The sequence below is a fragment of the Antedon mediterranea genome, chromosome 4 (genome assembly GCF_964355755.1).
Source record: "Antedon mediterranea chromosome 4, ecAntMedi1.1, whole genome shotgun sequence".
In the NCBI taxonomy this organism is placed as follows: domain Eukaryota; kingdom Metazoa; phylum Echinodermata; class Crinoidea; order Comatulida; family Antedonidae; genus Antedon; species Antedon mediterranea.
In genome coordinates, this window is record NC_092673.1 from 20,152,946 (window position 1) to 20,172,839 (window position 19,894).

General features: G+C 34.5%; 1 long non-coding RNA gene across 1 annotated transcript; it reads right to left on the bottom strand.

Annotated features, from left to right (window-relative positions):
* Positions 1–14,239: 14,239 nt before the first annotated feature.
* On the bottom strand, positions 14,240–19,855 carry LOC140046830 (uncharacterized). Its single transcript, XR_011844865.1, has 3 exons — positions 19,797–19,855; positions 14,643–14,839; positions 14,240–14,402 (listed from the first exon to the last, which is right to left on the bottom strand). It is a non-coding gene; the product is annotated as an uncharacterized lncRNA (long non-coding RNA).
* Positions 19,856–19,894: the final 39 nt, after the last annotated feature.

A 19,894-nucleotide genomic window follows, 5' to 3' on the forward strand; every position in this document is an offset into this window, starting at 1 on the left:
AGGCTAAAAACGTCTGAGGTCTCCAGCGTCGGAATGTCACTTAGGGTTGCTAAACCACGGGCGTCAGGCATCTGTGTTGCGCCACTGGTCCGGTTAAACGCTATATAAGCTTTAAAATGTTTCCATATTAAAATACATTACATTTTATTTATATTTTAAATAAAGTTCACGATACTAATTTTAGTGTTAACCTGTTACCAAATAATATGCTATGTTTGTTATTTTTATTTATTGTTGACATGTTTCCGTCGTTCTGGACGACCGTTACTGCTTGTTTGTTATTTTAGTATTCATGTTCATGTTTTTGGCGAATATATAATTTATTATTTTCAAAACGCATAGTTAACAATCGTTTAATAGGCGTAGTGTGTAAATGGTCATAAGGAATAACATCTATATGTTGTATTACCGTTACCGCTCGCCTGTGTAAATTGACCTATAGTTGGCCTTACATTATGTTTTTCATACGCGAAAACATTCATTCATTTTATTATTCCACATTTAATAAATCATAAAATATAGTTTATTATCAACAAAAAAATCCATAGGAGCCAACTTAATAACTATCTGATGTATATTGATGGTTAAATATTTCTTGTAAGGTTTTTAATGATTTTGTTTAAGGATAAATTATTCCAAAAAAAAAGTCCGTTAAAAATAAAGGAGTTTTTCCTGAGGGAACAAAAGGCTGAACATGCATTAGAACTATTATTTATCACCAGTCATTAGATATCACTTTTCCATTAGGTAGAACCATGGAGAAATAAACTTATTTCTCCATGGTAGAAGCAAAGAGATGGTACAACTAATACCCAGTCGCAAGTGATGCGTAAGTAACCAATCAAATGGCAAGAATACACTCGTGTGTGTTAAATGTTGTTTATCAACTTCTTATACTTTTAAATACGCAATAGTCACCACCGTTTTTCCGCAGATACAATGTGGTGTTGTTTTTTCTATTATATACAGACGCTTGCTAAGTGTAGTTAGTGTAAATTTGGCGTTTAAATTTATCTATATAAACATTTTTTTCAGTCATTTGCTCCCCTTTATACGAAAGCCTATTAGGGCCAACAAAAAAATAATATTGCTTTCACAAATTCGAAATAACGAATTATTAATTCGTTTTTTCGAATTATTAATTCGTTATTTCGAATTTATTTAAGTAATTTGAAATTTCTAATTAATAATTCGAAATTTCGAATTATTAATTCGAAATTTCGAATTATTTATTTCGTTATTTCAAATTATTAATTCGAAATTTCGAATTATTAATTCGAAATTTCGAATTATTAATTCGAAATTTCGAATTAGTAATTCGTTATTTCGAATTCATAATTCGAAATTTCGAATTAGTAATTCGAAATTTCGAATTAGTAATTCGTTATTTCGAATTAATAATTCGAAATTTCGAATTAGTAATTCGTTATTTCGAATTAATAATTCGAAATTTCGAATTAGTAATTCGTTATTTCGAATTAATAATTCGAAATTTCAAATTAGTAATTCGAAATTTCAAATTAGTAATTCGTTAATTCAAATTTTTAATTCGTTATTTCGAATTAATAATTCGAAATTTCGAATTAATAATTCGACCTCTGCCCTTTCTAATGACATCCCAACCATCCCGGATTACTTTAGCTAATGCAATCTGGTCACCATGCGTCCTGAAAACCATTGGATTAGATTATATTTCAATCGTAGCTTAAATTATCAAGAGATTATTAAAATGTTAGCAGAAGATCATGATATTTTGATAAGTAAACGAACATTAAAGCGAAGGCTGAAAAAAATGTGCCTTAGTCGAAGAAAACGGCATTCTGACGAACTGGAAGTCGCTGCGTTCATTGAAAGTCATTTACAGACGTCAGGGATGCTACATGGGTACAGGTGGATGCACATTCGTTGCACACAAAATGGGTTAAACATAGATAAAGAGACGGTCAGAATAATTTTAAACCTTCTTGACCCAGAGAGTGTCGAAGCAAGAAGAAGACGACGACTACACAGAAGAATTTATCATGTACCTGGCCGGCCCAAACTATATCTGGCATATCGACTCGTACGACAAACTTAAGCCATACGGCATTTGTATAAATGGCTGTATAGACGGATTCTCTAGACACATAATATGGCTAGAAGCTTACTTTACTAGCAGCAATCCAAAAGTTAAAGCCGGCTATTACGTAAATTCTGTTCGCCAAAAAATGGGTTGTCCAAAGTCTATTAGAACAGATTTCGGAACTGAAAATTCTATTGTTGGTCCAATGCAACAATTTCTTTGTAATGAGAACATCAGTTTTATACAAGGAACAAGTCAGCATAATCAACGAATTGAGAGTTGGTGGGGCATTCTCAGAAAACACTTTACTCAGTTTTGGATGGACGCCTTTAAACAACAAAAGAATGACGGTAGATATGATGGAGGTCTTATAGACAAATCTTTATTACAATTTTGTTTTATGAAAATTATCCAGGTAAGCAGTACAGCAATTACATTGTGTGCTATGCATTATAGTCCCCAAGTACTACGCGATAAAGCTACGACGCTATATAGTACGAACCTGTTACATATATACTGACAATAATCCATTGACCTATGTATTGACCACGGCCAAACTTAATGCTACGGGACACCGCTGGGTAGCAGAATTAGCGGATTATCATTCAGATAAAATATAGACCAGGTCGAATACATCAGGATGCCGACACCTTGTCAAGAATCCCGCTTGATCTAAAACAATTGGAAAAGTTGTGTTCGGAAGAAATATCTGAAGAGGTCATGCAAGCGGCAGTCCATGGTGTGAATGCTTAGGCAGAAGGCTTAACTACATGGTCAGATCATAGATCCAGATATTGAGAAACCCTTAAGACCCTTAATTAATAACCTCTGCCCAGAAGATATAAAGACAGTTCTAACACAAGATCCAGCCATTAATAGAGTCCTAAAGTATAAGGCCAAGGGGCGCTGGCCAACTCGAAAAGAAAGAAAGAACGAGACCAAAACAAAAACGTCAATCATGCATGAGTGGAAACAAGCTGCAAGTTGGACATGATGGTATTCTCCGACGCTGCACCACAACACGTTCTCAGATCGTCCTTCCAGAAAAATACAAACAGTTAGTATACACAGAATTGCATAGTAACATGGGACAACTTGGTCCAGAACGAGTTGTACATATGGCACGAGAGGGGTTTTATTGGCCACATATGGAAGCAGAAATAGAGGATTACATCACATCTGCCGATGTCTGATCCAGAAGAAACCAGTTCGTATAACCAGAGCTCCTTTAGTCAATATCATTACGACTCAACCCTTTGAACTTGTTTCTATCGATTATGTACACTTGAAAAAGAGCAAAGGCGGATATGAGTATATTTTAGTAATTATGGACCACTTTACTCGATTTGCGCAAGCATATCCGACAAGGAATAAGAGCGGTAAAACTGCAGCCAACTTAATCTTCAATGACTTTATACTGCGATTTTGATTTCCAAAGACATTGCACCATGACCAGGGTCGGGAATTTGAAAATCACTTATTTACCAATCTTGAAGCTTACTCTGGGATCTAACATTCACGTACCCCACCTTATCACCCTCAAGGCAATGGCCAAGTGGAAAGGTTAAATCGAACGTTGCTTGGAATGTTACGAACCTTGTCCGAAAACCAGAAGGACAACTGGAAGGAATCACTCAATAAAGTTGTGCATGCTTATAACTGCACTCGCCATGATTCAACAGGGTACTCACCGTTTTATCTACTCTACGGCAGACCTCCTTGTCTACCTTGAGATACCCGCCCCCCCCCCCCCCCCCCAATCCTTCGGGCTGAGAATGAATATCCAAAGTAAAATTAGGTACCCCCAGGGCTCGAAACGAAACGATACAATACCGTATTTCCTTACAGTTATATAATATAGCCCTTCGAGAGAGAAACAAGGTAGGTTGTGTGTATTCACGAACAAACTTTACCTTGAAGAACTATACCGCTATACTCTATTTGTAATTCCTTGTACCAAAACGAAAGTATGCTAATAAGAGCGGTGAAAGGGTAAATGGTAGACGAAAAAAGTATACATTTTTTATTTCATAATGTTTAACATTTTTATTTTTATGCATTTTAGATAAAAAGACCAAGACATCCCTTGGAGACTTCCTAACATTTGTTACTGGTGCTGACTCAATTCCCCCTCTTGGTTTTAGCAACCAGATACATATACATTTTTTTAGTAAGGAGCGAAAGATGAGAGGTCACCCGACAGCCAGTACATGTGGGTTGGATTTACACCTCCCCCGTGGATATGACGATCCATTGGAATTCACAACTCTAATGGAGGAAGCCATCATAAATGGCAAGGGTTTTGGAAAACTTTAAAGATGTATTGTCCCCCAAAATCATGAAGAATAAAGATTTTTTAAATCTGACTTTGAATAGGCCATTTTGCAGTTTTAATGAAGTTGTTTCCATAAGAAAAAAAAAACGAGAAAAAAAAAATTATTTCACCTATAGAAAGACAAAAACAGTTAAACAGTTAAATTACCCCAAAACTCATTGTCTTCCAGCCAATTTGACCATTTATTTGCTTTAAATTACAGTTTTCTTAGGTAAATAATTTTTTTTCAGACCCATTTTTTTGTGAAAGTGAAAAACTATTATGTGACATTAAAATAACATATTCAACAAAACAATTAAAAAAAATATTTTTTCAGGGGGACAATATATCTTTAAATTATGATCAAATTTTAGTAGCCAACATTTTTGTAATTGTTTCAGAAATAAAATACTGTTATTAAAGTTTCAATAAACAAAATGTTGTTAAATTACATCTGTTTTACTGTATTGTACAGCTACATAACACAATTCTGTCTGATCATCACCAACTGAACATAATATAAATAAATATAATTGTTTATATTGTATTCATTACATTGTGTTCGTTGCAATTCTAACTTTGTATTGGAAATAATATCACAGCGACAATTAATTAATAAAAAAAACGATTTATAACATGATAATGTGATATCACGTGCTTGCTGTGGCATTTGATCAGATGACGTCAAGAAACATATTTCTAAGACTGCTGTATAACTGCAAACCTTCATCACATGTTTTCGGCATCGATAGCTGCCTTTTTTCCAAGAATATGGAACATAAGTCGAACACGTCCTTATCGCATGGAATCTGGCTTTTGAAGATGGATTCACTTTCACAAACTTCAACTTTAGCCACATCAACGGGAATAATACACTCTTGTCCCCCGAATAAGTATGGTACATTGTACATCAATGTCGGGCGTCCAAACGGACCATGGCTATTTCTCGATTTTGAGATGCGATGGGCATTCCACTCATTTGCAACCGTGTCCAGTTCATCCTTTAAAAAAGGCAAATATAATACAGTACAGTAAAAACAAATAGTTTAATGACAGTTTAGACCGTGAAAAAAAAAAATATCGTAAATAAAAGAGGAGTGATTTAATTCTAGGCTAATATTGTTTGCTTTTCAAATTGTTGCGAAAGCCCAAATTATTATTATAATTGTCGTACTTGGGGACTATAATGCATAGCACACAATGTAATTGCTGTACTGCTTACCTGGATAATTTTCATAAAACAAAATTGTAATAAAGATTTGTCTATAAGACCTCCATCATATCTACCGTCATTCTTTTGTTGTTTAAAAGCGTCCATCCAAAACTGAGTAAAGTGTTTTCTGAGAATGCCCCACCAACTCTCAATTCGTTGATTATGCTGACTTGTTCCTTGTATAAAACTGCTGTTCTCATTACAAAGAAATTGTTGCATTGGACCAACAATAGAATTTTCAGTTCCGAAATCTGTTCTAATAGACTTTGGGCAACCCATTTTTGGCGAACAGAATTTACGTAATAGCCGGCTATAACTTTTGGATTGCTGCTAGTAAAGTAAGCTTCTAGCCATATTATGTGTCTAAAGAATCCGTCTATACAGCCATTTATACAAATGCCGTATGGCTTAAGTTTGTCGTACGAGTCGATATGCCAGATATAGTTTGGGCCAGGTACATGATAAATTCTTCTGTGTAGTCGTCGTCTTCTTCTTGCTTCGACACCCTCTGGGTCAAGAAGGTTTAAAATTATTCTGACCGTCTCTTTATCTATGTTTAACCCATTTTGTGTGCAACGAATGTGCATCCACCTGTACCCATGTAGCATCCCTGACGTCTGTAATTGGCTTTCAATGAACGCAGCGACTTCCAGTTCGTCAGAATGCCGTTTTCTTCGACTAAGGCACATTTTTTTCAGCCTTCGCTTTAATGTTCGTTTACTTATCAAAATATCATGATCTTCTGCTAACATTTCAATAATCTCTTGATAATTTAAGCTACGATTGAAATATAATCTAATCCAATGGTTTTCAGGACGCATGGTGACCAGATTGCATTAGCTAAAGTAATCCGGGATGGTTGGGATGTCATTAGAAAGGGCAGAGGTCGAATTATTAATTCGAAATTTCGAATTATTAATTCGAAATAACGAATTAAAAATTTGAATTAACGAATTACTAATTTGAAATTTTGAATTACTAATTTGAAATTTCGAATTATTAATTCGAAATAACGAATTACTAATTCGAAATTTCGAATTATTAATTCGAAATAACGAATTACTAATTCGAAATTTCGAATTACTAATTCGAAATTTCGAATTATGAATTCGAAATAACGAATTACTAATTCGAAATTTCGAATTAATAATTCGAAATTTCGAATTAATAATTTGAAATAACGAAATAAATAATTTGAAATTTCGAATTAATAATTCGAAATTTCGAATTATTAATTCGAAATTTCAAATTACTTAAATAAATTCGAAATAACGAATTAATAATTCGAAAAAACGAATTAATAATTCGTTATTTCGAATTTGTGAAAGCAATATTATTTTTTTGTTGGCCCTAATAGGCTTTCGTACCTTTAGGTGGTGTTACTGAACTAGTACAATCACTCGACGAATCGGACGCAGCATCAACTATAACCGATATACAGCATTATCTAATGAATAATTTATTTGCGATAATCACCATATGTTGTTTTATGTTTATCTTCATTATAAATAAATATTTATTGTAAACATAGTTTATAGCATGTAGATTTAAAACAAGGCCATAAACATGGCTGCAGTTGCGTACTCAAGTTAGTGTTTACCGACCGACCAACCATCCGACCGACATAGTGAGCGACTAAAAAGGTTTGTTTTAATGGTTATAAAATAGAGGCATATTGTATAAAGGTTTGTGCAGTCATTTAGTTACGTTAGAGTAAAGTCACAGTCACGAAAACGGTCAGTGTGTAGCTAGATATACAGACGCTTGCTAATTATATAGTATATATATTTAATGGTTTGTAAAGAAACACTGCAGTTTAAAGACAATTTGTTAAGAACTTAATGCCAAAAGGAACAAAAGATGTTCGAAACCAAGATATTTCAACTTGCAGTCTCGTGTCTTGTTCTACTGCCGTTAACTCAGTGGGACAGCCAGTCGACAAATCGTGTCAAATTTCGACTCGGAGAGGGCGCCCTACTTTTCTAATTTAGTTCAAAATTGCTAAATTTTAGGGTGTTGGAAAAACACAATATTTGTAAATTTAGCTGATTATTGGAAAAATATTGTTAGTGAAATAAATTCATAAATGGTTTTAATATATTGTCATGTAAAATTAAATGTATTTGAACAAAACGATAATCTGTAATTTAACGGCAAAATCAACCAATGTCTTTTTTTCGGAATTGTACCCTAGAAAATCATTAAAATAAAATATTTAGAAAAATTGAACAGTCCTGAATTTAAAATCCCTGTTAGAAAAATTAATAATCTACAGAATACGATATTAAGATACAAAATTCGGTGGTTGGGATGCAGCTCCGACTATTCAAACTAAAGGTACCACTATTTGTTCCATCGAAAACTAGCGAAACCGCCATTTTGTAAACACATCGTCATCGTGTTTATGAATTTATTTATATCGAACGATATACGCGATGTTTATAATTGTCCGCGTATAAGAATTCATATAAATAAATACATTCCAATACAACGTATATTATTACTTGTTTATTTATCACAGTATACATTTTAGTTGAGGAATATTTATCATAACTATTATAATAGCTTTTATACGAGTCCGAGGCCTAGCCCTATTTAGCGACCGATTGTTCCAGGGGCGGAAAGTCACTTAGTGACGTTGTGATCGGGCGCGTCGGGCCTAGCTAATATTAATAATATGACCTGAAATAAGCGGTTAACAAGAACTGTTATATACTTGCTTACAATTGTTTTGTTATTGATGAACAATCAAGCAATTAGATTGAATAACAAATTATTTATTCATTTTTTTTTGGGTAAAAACATGTACAAACTAGCCTAAGAGTACTGTATAATATAAATTATAATAATAGTAATATTAAACTAATACAGTATTAATAAAATATGAAATAGGCCTAACATACAATAAATATTCAATTTTTAAGATCTACCACATGACAATAACATAATTTACAGAGTATAGTGTAGTAGGTTTGCATTCAACATAAATATTTGTATTGTAATTCATCTAAATCCTCTGCAACATACATATATATTTGTAATTCAACATTTTGTTTTAAATAATTAAATTATAGTTTGGGTATGACAATGTCGGTAGGTACCGGTGTCATCTTTTTATCCACTTCACTCTCAGTTTGAAGTCACAAAGACAAAGAACTCTGCATCATCAACGATTCCTGAAAGTGTCAGAAAAAATAATAAATATTATTTAAAAAAAATGTTAATGTCTGGTTGTATATATAATTATAATTTTATATGATGACATAAAAGTAAGGCAAATGGAAGCTGTATTTTATTAATTAAATTACAGTATTTACTATTATTATTTATATAATCTAGGCCTACTAGTACTAGTAGCCTGCTAGGCATCTATTGAGCCTAATAAATCAAATAATAAATGAAAAATAAAATAATAATATTAATACTGATTGAAAAAAAGTATTTTTTTTTTTGCTGGGATCAGATCACCAGGCTAGGCCGGCCAGGACCAATGATACTCGTAATCAGTACAACTTAACGACTATCGGATCAGCATCAACACAGTACAACACACGTCTCGCTATCGCCTATACTGACACACGTGTCTCGCGTTGCCGAAACCACGCTCACAGCTAGAAAATGTACCTACCTTTCGAGGCCTGAGAATACACCAACAAATTTTGAACAGGATAGAAATATATCATACTCGATTAAACTAATATTATTCTTGATAAAACAATTGATTATAATTGTTTTAATTTGTTGGGATGCACCTCCGACTATTCAGAAAATGGACAACAAAACAGTAGTAAAATCGTACCACATTTATAAATTTCACGAGTCCCGACTTCAGTCGCCGAATGTATTGTATTAGCTTCGGTTTCTTTGAAGGAAACCGATTGGTTATTCAATAATACTTATTAGGAAATGCTTTTACCATAATAGGTAATGTTGGGCGGTTCTTAAATGTTCATGAGAGCTTAAAATAAAACAGCACTTATTTGCTAGGCGACGAAAAATCGTGGTTTCAGTTTTCAACGATAGGTGGCGCTTCAAAATCGTCAATGCGGAAGTAAGTCGATTTTACACGATTTAACGGTCAAAACGCGAAGTGGCTTTCCCACTGAACTAATTGTTACGCGTATGTGGAATGTGATATCAAGCCACCAGAACCGTCACCTTCTCACTTCTACGGACACGCTAACACAGCAATGTCAAACGAACTTGGCAACTACAAGGCAACCCAATACGAGTGTATGCAGCTTTGTCGAAAGGACGCACGTTGCCTAGCTTTTACGTACGCTGCTGATACGCAAGGGTGAGCGACGTTTGATCGGGATAGCGTCACTGGACCGGAACACATGGAGACGGTATCTGGTGTCTGGTTCTATGACATGCGACGAAAAAGAAAAGATTTTACTCGGGTAAGTTTAAAATGGAGTTTTCTCTTTCTACTTTTTAACTCCGGTTCCCAGTCCGAAAATATTTAATGGATGCCCAACCCCATGTTTTTAAGTTTGTTGTGCGCTTTCTAATTTTGTAAATCTTACGATTTCCTTGGGATGCTGAGGCGAAAATGTTAGAATTTGTTTATTGGTTATAGAATTACATTGGGGCATGCCAAGCAAAAAACAAATGCGTCAACGGAGGCTTGTGTGTCAATGACTTTTCAGAACTGGGATACACCTGTGTATGTCCAACAGATTTTTACGGGAAGTTTTGTGAAAACAGTAAGTACAGTCCATAGTCTTCTCTTGCCTAAAGCTCTGTCTACACTAATATGGTAGTGATATACCCAAATATGGTAGTGATATGATATCATAATGAATGGGCATATCACATTTTTTTCACATAAAGTTTTATAGTGTAGACAGAATAATAACCTGTTTTCTACTAGGCGAATTTAGTCACGTGTATGCAATCGTTTCGCAGAGATATCACGCTACCCTTTTCTAGTAGACGCTTCTTTCCGCGTGAATATAATCGCCAAGCGGAAAACAGGCTTAAATGGTCTTTTAAACTTGTTTTCACGTCCGGCGCTCCACGCGGCTATGCACCAATCGATATGCGCATAGCAACGAAACATTGACGTTCGATAAAACATTATTTTTTAAAGTTTTTTTAATCATTAATTCTGTACTTTGGATATCAAACAGAAATCGAAGAAATTAGACCCTATCTATCACCTTGTTTATTAAATTTACAGTTGGTTATGCAGACCATTCTTATTTAGGCCGTGTATGATTTTAGCAGAGTTAAGCTCTCTGACACTTTAGATTGAATCTTTCAGAATTTATCCACGACTATGAGTTTAAATCAAACATTGTTGGTATATCATCAGCAAGCAATACGGCGTTCACACACAAGAACAAACATTATCTTGTGATTGGCGGATTGTAAGTATCTTGAACTCGGACAAAAGGAATAAAATAACAAGTAAAACAAAGACCCAACGCTATTCTTTAGGGCTATACTGTGTAACCTCTATTGTCATGCAAAGATGAGGAATGGTTCTCTCGAAACTCAAATTCAAGACAGTTTTTAATTAAACGCCTTTTTATACTATTATTCTTATCCGTAATTTTGTTTAATGATTATAATTATTTTATTACGTGAAATCATTCAAACGCCTTGGTTCCCATTTGCGTCCAACACAAAGACGTAGACGCAACGTAATTGATTTGACCAATCACAAGCGATGGATTGTACGAACTGTCTTTTGCCATTGGTCAATTGGCTTGCGTTGCGTATTATGTCCTTGCATTATAAGGGAACGGTCTGGAAACATTTGGAGTATTGAGGCGAGGTATTTTTTTGTCTACATTTCAGTGATGGTTCTTGTGGAACTCCAATATACAGATACAACAATTCTAATAAACTGTATGAACATTACCAAGATTTGACTGGAACAAGTGATGTACGAAAAGTTGAGAATTTTATAATAAATGAACAACTCTATATTTTGTTTGTTGCGGACAGCAGAATAGTTTACGTCTACACATTTAACTCACATACAGGTAAGGGTACTCTACTAATTATTCTATATTGGTTGATTGATATCGATTTATTGATTGGCATTAATTGATTGATATTGATTTATTGATATTGATTGATTGATTGATTGATTGATTGATTGATTGATTGATATTGATTGATTGATTGATTGATATTGATTGATTGATTGATTGATTGATAGATATTGATTGATTGATTGATATTGATTTATTGATTGATATTTATTGATATTGATTGATTGATGTTGATTAATTGATTGTCCTGTCCGTCTCGATTTCTTGATTTTTACTTGCTGTATGTTTTGCTCTCCAATCCATTTTTCGTTTTTCTGTCCAACTTATTCTGAAACATCCATCTTCCCACACTACTTTAATTTCTGTTCTATAAAAATATGTAATTCTATTTGTTTCAGTGGCGTATCCAGTAGGGGGGCCGGGGGGGCCCGGGCCCCCCCTGATTTCGTTTCCGTCGGCACATCATCGCGGCCGTCGGCAAACAAAGGTGCCGGGGAAAAAAATAAACTATTTATTCTGACAATAATTGAACTGTAAACATAATTCTTTTGAGTGTTTGTTTATTTACATATCATATCATCATTGATCCCTTCAGATCAACTATTTTTTATTTTCATTACATCTAACGAAACACGTTAAAAATGTGTAGCACGTACGTACGGCCGTACGCGGTAGATTGTTTACTCAAAAGTCTTTGACCTTACCCTAAAACCTTGTTTTTGCATGCAGTTGAGCCTCTCATGACCTGAGATTTGTATGTCTTCCTACGCTAAGAGATTATATAGTTCCACATGCCATGTGCTTTTTTGTCTAAGATATATTTATTATAAGTGCCAAAAACCCGGTTTTTTTTCTCGATATGAGGCCTTTATTATTCAAAATTTTTAAAGAAAAAGCACATATACCATAAGAAATATCCATGTATTTCATTTTTGGAACAGATTATTCCGTGAGGCTCAACCAGGGAGTTGAAAATAACAACTCCCTGGCTCAACTACAAAACCACCATTTTGTGATATGATGTCATCGTAAGCCAATCAAAGCTGAGCTTTCTCGCGATTGGCATTGCTCACGGTTGAATGATTTAGGATTCTAGCTGATTTGATTGGTGGATGCGAATCACCCGCAGCGGAATGTTTTCTCTCGCGCGTGTACCATGAATCTCTCTGATCGTTACTACACAAAGTTAGAGCAATGAATTTGTCCGAATTCCGTTAAGTAAACAACTTTATATATTTTATAAGCATTTAATAACATGTTTTATTGATATTTCCAATGGTGATATATAAAATAAATTACTAAAAAACGTAATTATATGTAATTATTTTAACCAAAAATGGCGTAGTTAATAGAATTTTCGACTGAGGCCGCAAATTGTTTTACTTCTTTCGTGGCTAAAAACGATCATTTTCGGCGATGTTTTAGACCCTATATTTCGAAAACTACAAGTCAGATTTTCCTAATTCTTTCTTTATTGTAATATGAATACAACATACTAACAGATAATGTTGGTTTGGTGTTAATTTTGCATCGTTATCCCATATAAGACAATATGACTATGTAATCCTAGAACATATATTGATCAGAGACGTCGTGTATGTACAGATAATGACACCAATTTTGTCGGCAAATTGGCAATTCCCGGCCCCCCAACTTCAAAATCCTGGATACGCCATTGTTTTAGGTTTTTTTGAACAACATCAGGCGATGGCAACACATGGCGCATGTGATGCATCGTATTTAGAATTGACTACAAATCATTATTTACTTGTGACTAACGAAACATCATACGAAGTGAACTCAACGGTGTATAAATGGAATTTTACCAGTAACCTATTCGTGGAGTATGCTCAGCTACCAAGTCATGGGTCTGTGAGTGGTAAACTATTCTCAGTCGATGGTATAATGTACGCGGCAATAGCAAATATAAACGGAACAGCAGCAGCAGCAGCTCCAGAGGTTTGGAAAATAAAAGAAAACTGTAAGTGATATAATGTTGATAATTTTATTTCCTTTCAGTTACATTATCATATAATGTACCTCATTTACGATGAAATATATAGCTTGTCTCTTATCTGTGAATGTCTGTAAGGTGATGGTTAGTGGTGTTGCGCATTGACGCCATATGGTGCTTACGCGAGGCAAGGTATCATACATTATCAGTGAAAAATGCTAATTTATCGATTCAAATACAGGATATGTTTTTTATAGTTAATACAGATTTCAATAATGGTTTTAATGAATGGACTCAAGAAAATGATACGTCATCAATGGGTAAGTGCGTACAGGTTTGAGATTGTTATAGAAACGTATTGTAGTGATCCATCCTAGAGTTCCTTGAGATCTAATGAATACACTAAAACCATGGAGAAATAAGAGTTTGGTTGCAAAAGAAACAATTCCGGTTCATTGAGATATAATGAATGTACTAAAACTAATTCTATTTTAATACAGTAAAATATTTTTAAAGACCCATTGCCTACAAGTTGTGACTTTTTGTAAAAATAATGCATATATATATACTTTAAAATCATTAAACCAGGTCATTCCTTGTCTTAATTGTACGTTTTATGGTATGATAAGAAGAGAGAAACAATGCACTACCCAAGTAGATCGCGGTAAATGTTCTCTCGTGGACGGTCTTTAGGCATAGCCTAGCTAGGCTTGTTTTGTAGGCCTAGCGGTTAATTGCGGTTTTCTCTTCGCATCGTAGTACTTCAACTACACAACGAAGCCATTTGGTGGATAATCAACGCTTTATTAGTCTACGGTTTCAGCAAGGTAAGCGTATTTGACTTCTCACACCTGAAACCAGGAAAAAATGTACATATTGAGATTGGATGTAGAGTCCCCCAGGGTAGCCTTTTGGGTCCTCTCTTGTTTCTTATTTACGTGAATGACCTACCATCTAGTATCGAAAGTGATTGTAAAGTTGTTTTGTACGCTGACGATTGTGCAATTTTTTACAACAGTACTATATACCTTTTTTACTTGGCAAAATAGAATCTTGCTTAAGTTGCTAATAAGTATAAGTATAGTACTTACTCTGTTCACACGATGCGTCCACAATGTATCGTCTTGAATGTTTTGGTGTTAATAGGTATAGGCCTATCACTTACAGAACACGCTTTAAATGTATTCATTGGTGACGCCACAAAACTCTACATTAAATCTGATATAGTGCAATCCATTTAGTGGTGGTTTGAATTTTATAATAGCGGAATAAACATACAACTACAGATCTGAAAAAAAAAATGTCAGTTTTTTTTTCTAAAGCGATATAGGCTAACTGTAGGAACTGTAGTCGTAATCAAAAAACCATCTACCTATCATAAAGATCAGATTTCATATTAAAGTATCGTTGTGTGTTTGCTGCGTCAATTTTTTTTTTCAATTTCCCTTTTTTATTTTTATGAACATTTTTCTTTTATTTCAAACAGATTTCCAAACTGGTTTTGATGGTTGGACTCAAGGATATAATTGGACACGGGGATATGGTTCAACAAACACTGAACCTGCAAACGGTCATTCGGGGAATACAAGTAAGTGTATATAGGTACATGTAATAATGTTATTGATGCAGTTGAATATTAGACTAAATTTCTGCAAGATCAGAAATGTATATGAAGTTATAATGTTTAATTTTTACATAGATGATTATTATGCTTACATTGAAACATCACCTGTAAGTGCTGAAAGGTCAGCTCGCCTAAAAAGTCCGGTTCTGCCAAAAAGCCAATATGTGTATTTATCATTTTACTACCACATGTACGGCGGAGCTACTATTGGAACACTTAAGGTTTACAGAAAAAAAAACGTTAGGAACAGACTGTTATGGACAAGAAGCGGTAACCAAGGAGATGCATGGTATTACGCTGCAGTACAATTTGAGTAAACTAGTGATGGAGACAACAGGGGCGCAGCCAGTGGGGGGGTCACGGGGGTCCTGACCCCCCCTTTTTTTTAGAAAAAATAAATAAAAACATGAGACAACAATACAGATCAAATCATCCTGGAGATACTGTGGAAGATTACTACCGAGCAGTATTACCAAATCAACTTCTTGATTACACAAACCGAGTTAAAAAACCCGTTTTTCTGCCGATAACAGGCCATGCTTCAAAATATTTGGCGTAGCACCCGAGTCTATCGTGAAGTGTAATGTTGAAGAAGTCTTCAAGGAACTTGAATTTGGTACGATGATCTGCCAAGACACGAACATCTTCATTCCGAGCTTCAGTGATGGAAGCGACTGTGTAAAATTAGCGGATCCAGATGTGTTCCCGAATGTGTGTGCACTTCTTCTAATCGCGTAGGCCTATGCCCGTAACGTCTGCTTAAGCTGAGCGGAGTTTTTCGACTTTATGAAGAACGAAAACCTGTTTGGGAAATCACATGTCTTATGAGCAGCTTTCGGGATTGTGCCTCATGAACATACACTTTAACATGAACATTAATACAGAGAATGTCATTCGCGAATTCTGTCTCCAAGCCAAGAAGAATGTTCCAAACTTATGTTTAAAGATGCATCACGCGATGTCAAGAGCGCCGTTATAGTAACTAACGTAAAATGTATGATAATAATTTAGAAGTTAGTTATTACAATTATGTATAAGCTATCACCTATACTATACATTCGAACAAAATAGGTATATTTTTAAACAAAATATTGTATGTACTGGGTATGATAAGCGTCTCACATACACACGGAGCCAAGATAGCTTCTTGGACTTGCATAGTGTATGAACTCTAACATTACGGTTCTCATTTAATAATATCACTCCCTCCATGCTATCATTCTAATTTCTTTTTTCAAACTTTTGCATCTCACGTTCATTTCATGCAACTTTTGTATTGGTGAAAAGGGAAGAATTCAAATAATTCCTCCTGAGTTTACAGCCTCTCTACACAAATCAACAAACAAGCAAGAAAAAAAGTGTTTGTCTGTGGCAGCCTGGAATATAAAAATGTTCTGTAATGAAAATGAGAGTTGTTTTTTGTTTTCTTTGTTTCAGTTTATTAGTGTTAACATTGTCATATTTGTGTGTGCGTAAACCGATTCAAATGATCTAGATTGCCCTAGACCGCCAAAGCTTCCAGGGGGCTTCGCCCCCTGGACCCCAACCGGGGGCCCTTGGCGGCCCCCTGGCCCCCAGCCCATGGTTGCTCGCTTCGCTCGCAAAATACTCACATATTGGTTGACCCCCCCTTTAATTCTTTGCTGGCTGCGCCCCTGGACAACTACATTGTGTTTGAAGGCATTAGTGATATTGCAATTGATGACATTCAATATTGCTGCAGTAGTATGTATACTTTAAAATGTTGTTAGTTAGGATTAATTATACAGTACTGTGGGCCTAACTATCCTGCATATTATCGTACTTAGATTTCCTAAAACATTTGTATTTTTATTGTACGAAATTTTAATATTAATTATTTCTTTCTGTACAGATTTTGTTGCCCGTTTATCTAAAAAAGTTGAATCTGAATAATTTTCAAAATTTCCAAATGTATTTACATAATAAAATCTGGCCATAGATTGAGCGGTGTCACTCAATCAACCAACCGTGACGTCATGAAATACGCCATTTTGTGAATTCACCGTTTCAATTATATATCCATAACCACTTGTCAGATTTATAAATAAAATTCACTACGAGTAAACTTCAGATTAATGTTCAACATATACCCACAACAAATGTACGTATACGCAAGATAATTGGTGAGCAATCGCAAATCAACATTTTGTTTAAATGCTCAAAATCAATTTTTAGCGTTTGAATTTGTTCGCGTCGCGCAAACATTTTCTTTGCGGACAACATAGATGTAAATCAAAAATAATTATTATACATGCTATTTGTTCTTCAGCCCTATAGTCATATATTCCTATATATAATTTTCATGAAGAGAAAATGTGAATAAAAGGCACATGTAAAATCGTGCGCTCACAAATAGGCAATTGAATGCAAATTTATATAAAACATACCTATTTTGAATAGCTCTTCAGAATGAATGGTGACCCACAATAATGTTTTAAACTTATTTAAAAATCCAGGTCATATGATGTCACATAGATTAATGTACGTGTAAGATCACTTAGAATTAAATTCTAGTTATTACTCTAATTTGTAAACTGTTTTAATTTTGTTACTCACTAGGCGCTTTCTGGGCAACTGGAATCGAGACATTCACAAATGGTGGCGATACTTACTTAGTAGCTGTGAATCCATTGGAATGTGCACATACCATAATGGTGTATAGATGGGATAAGATGTCTGAAGAATTTAAAATTCATCAACATATTCCTGTGGAACATTGTCCCACGAAATCTACGATTTTCAAAGTAAGTACCACCCCTGTGAATCAGTCTCCTCATTTTCACACTACTACAAAATTACATGGCAAAATAACATTGAAATACACTACTTGTTTTCTGGAAATTGAAAAATTGACCGAATAAAATGGTTCAATATAATAATTATTCTAATGTTGAAATTTCTGATGTAAAAAAAGTTTAAAACGTGTTACTTTCTCTGATTGATGATCTTTGTGACTTTTTGCAGTTTTTTCTAGATCTGTATTAAGTATTATATAACAACTAAATAAATTCCTGTCATTTGATTGGAGAATTGTGGGTCACATGGCGTGCAATAAAACGAACTATTAAACAATCGTTTAATAGTACTTTTTTTCGTGTACGAAAAAAAATCTAGGCCTTTAGGTATTAGGCCTAGGCATTTTAGCCTTGCTAATTCAAAGACAAGCACCTATTTAGATATTTTTGATTCACAACTAATGAATGTTTTATATTCGTGTAATAGTACAAATAATTGCATTTGGTGAATGATTATATATCAACTGGCTTCGCCTCGTTGAAAAAAATAACCTTTTCATCCTTCACCTCATGCCATTGTTTATACCATTACGCTAAACAACATTCATTATTTGTATATTTTATATTGTGTTCTATGTCAATGAAGATGTTTTCTATATTTACAGGTTGGCGGAGAAGTATTTATGATAATAACCACAAGCAGAACGGAATCACGTGATGCTGATGACAATTTTGAACTCTATACTCCATCATCACCAATAATTAAATTAGAATGGAGTATGTTCGTAAGTTACGGAGCCATACCATCACACGAATGTTATGATATAACATTTTTTGAGCGAGATGGGGAGTACTTTTTAGGTCAGTCGAATCAACGAAATGGCAATGATGGAAGCAAAACTGATCCAAGTTTTAACATATACCAATGGGTGTAGAAGACTACGATGTCAAGTCTGTGATTTACTGAGTTAAGTCATAGCACTCACAATATTACTGTACTGATCCTAACTAATGATTTCAAAACTTGCACTAATTTCTGTAATCGCACGATTGTTTTTCGTTTCTTGAAAGTATCTTGTTGTGATGGCACTAGTTACAATCCATTATGCGTGATTGACTAATAAAATTAAGTAATGCTTTAATAATAATAATAATAATAATAATAATAATAAGATTTTTATAGCGCACATACCACTCCAGAGTGCTCAAGGCGCATTTAAAAATAAAAAAGAAATAAATCATACAAATTCCTGGCAAATAAAATGCAATTTCTTTGAAGGGTCCCCATCCGTTGTCATTCTGTCGCTGTCGCGGTCCCGGACCCCTACCTAGGTGACCAAACAAAGGAGCAGGATACACATTTGCCTTTAACGTCATACATATGGAGAGAGATTTGTACTCGTGGTTCACTGTGAGTACGGGAGTCTGGTATTACGTCATATTATTGCAACAAGTCAGATGTTGTAAATAGTGTACGAATGAATTTAAGCTGTCGTTTTGTACAACAAACTACGAATATTATTGACCGAAATTAATTAATCAAAGTGTGATGGCGCTTCGTAATTATTGTAATTCTTTTTATTGTTATTCCGTGGAATTGTGTATGTTATATATTTAAACACTGATAAATATTTTGCATTGGGTAATTGGTCTTGCACACCAAACCTTATCCAAATCAAAGTTTAGGGATTCCCGAACCGAGACAGTACTACATATTAGTATTCAAAATACGGTGTCGTTTTGTCATTTCTGGTACCGGTTGATCGGTGAAGGTTATGACTTGTAATAGGATATCTTCCTGGTTTATGTAAATGACGTAAGAATGGTTTTTACATTTACACAAAAGAAAATATATTTGGTATTACCATAACTTTGTCACGAAACATGGCGACTTGAAAGCGAGTGACTGGCCAGGCGGTTTATAACATCTTTCGAGACGAGTAGGAGGGTGACCCCGGAGTAC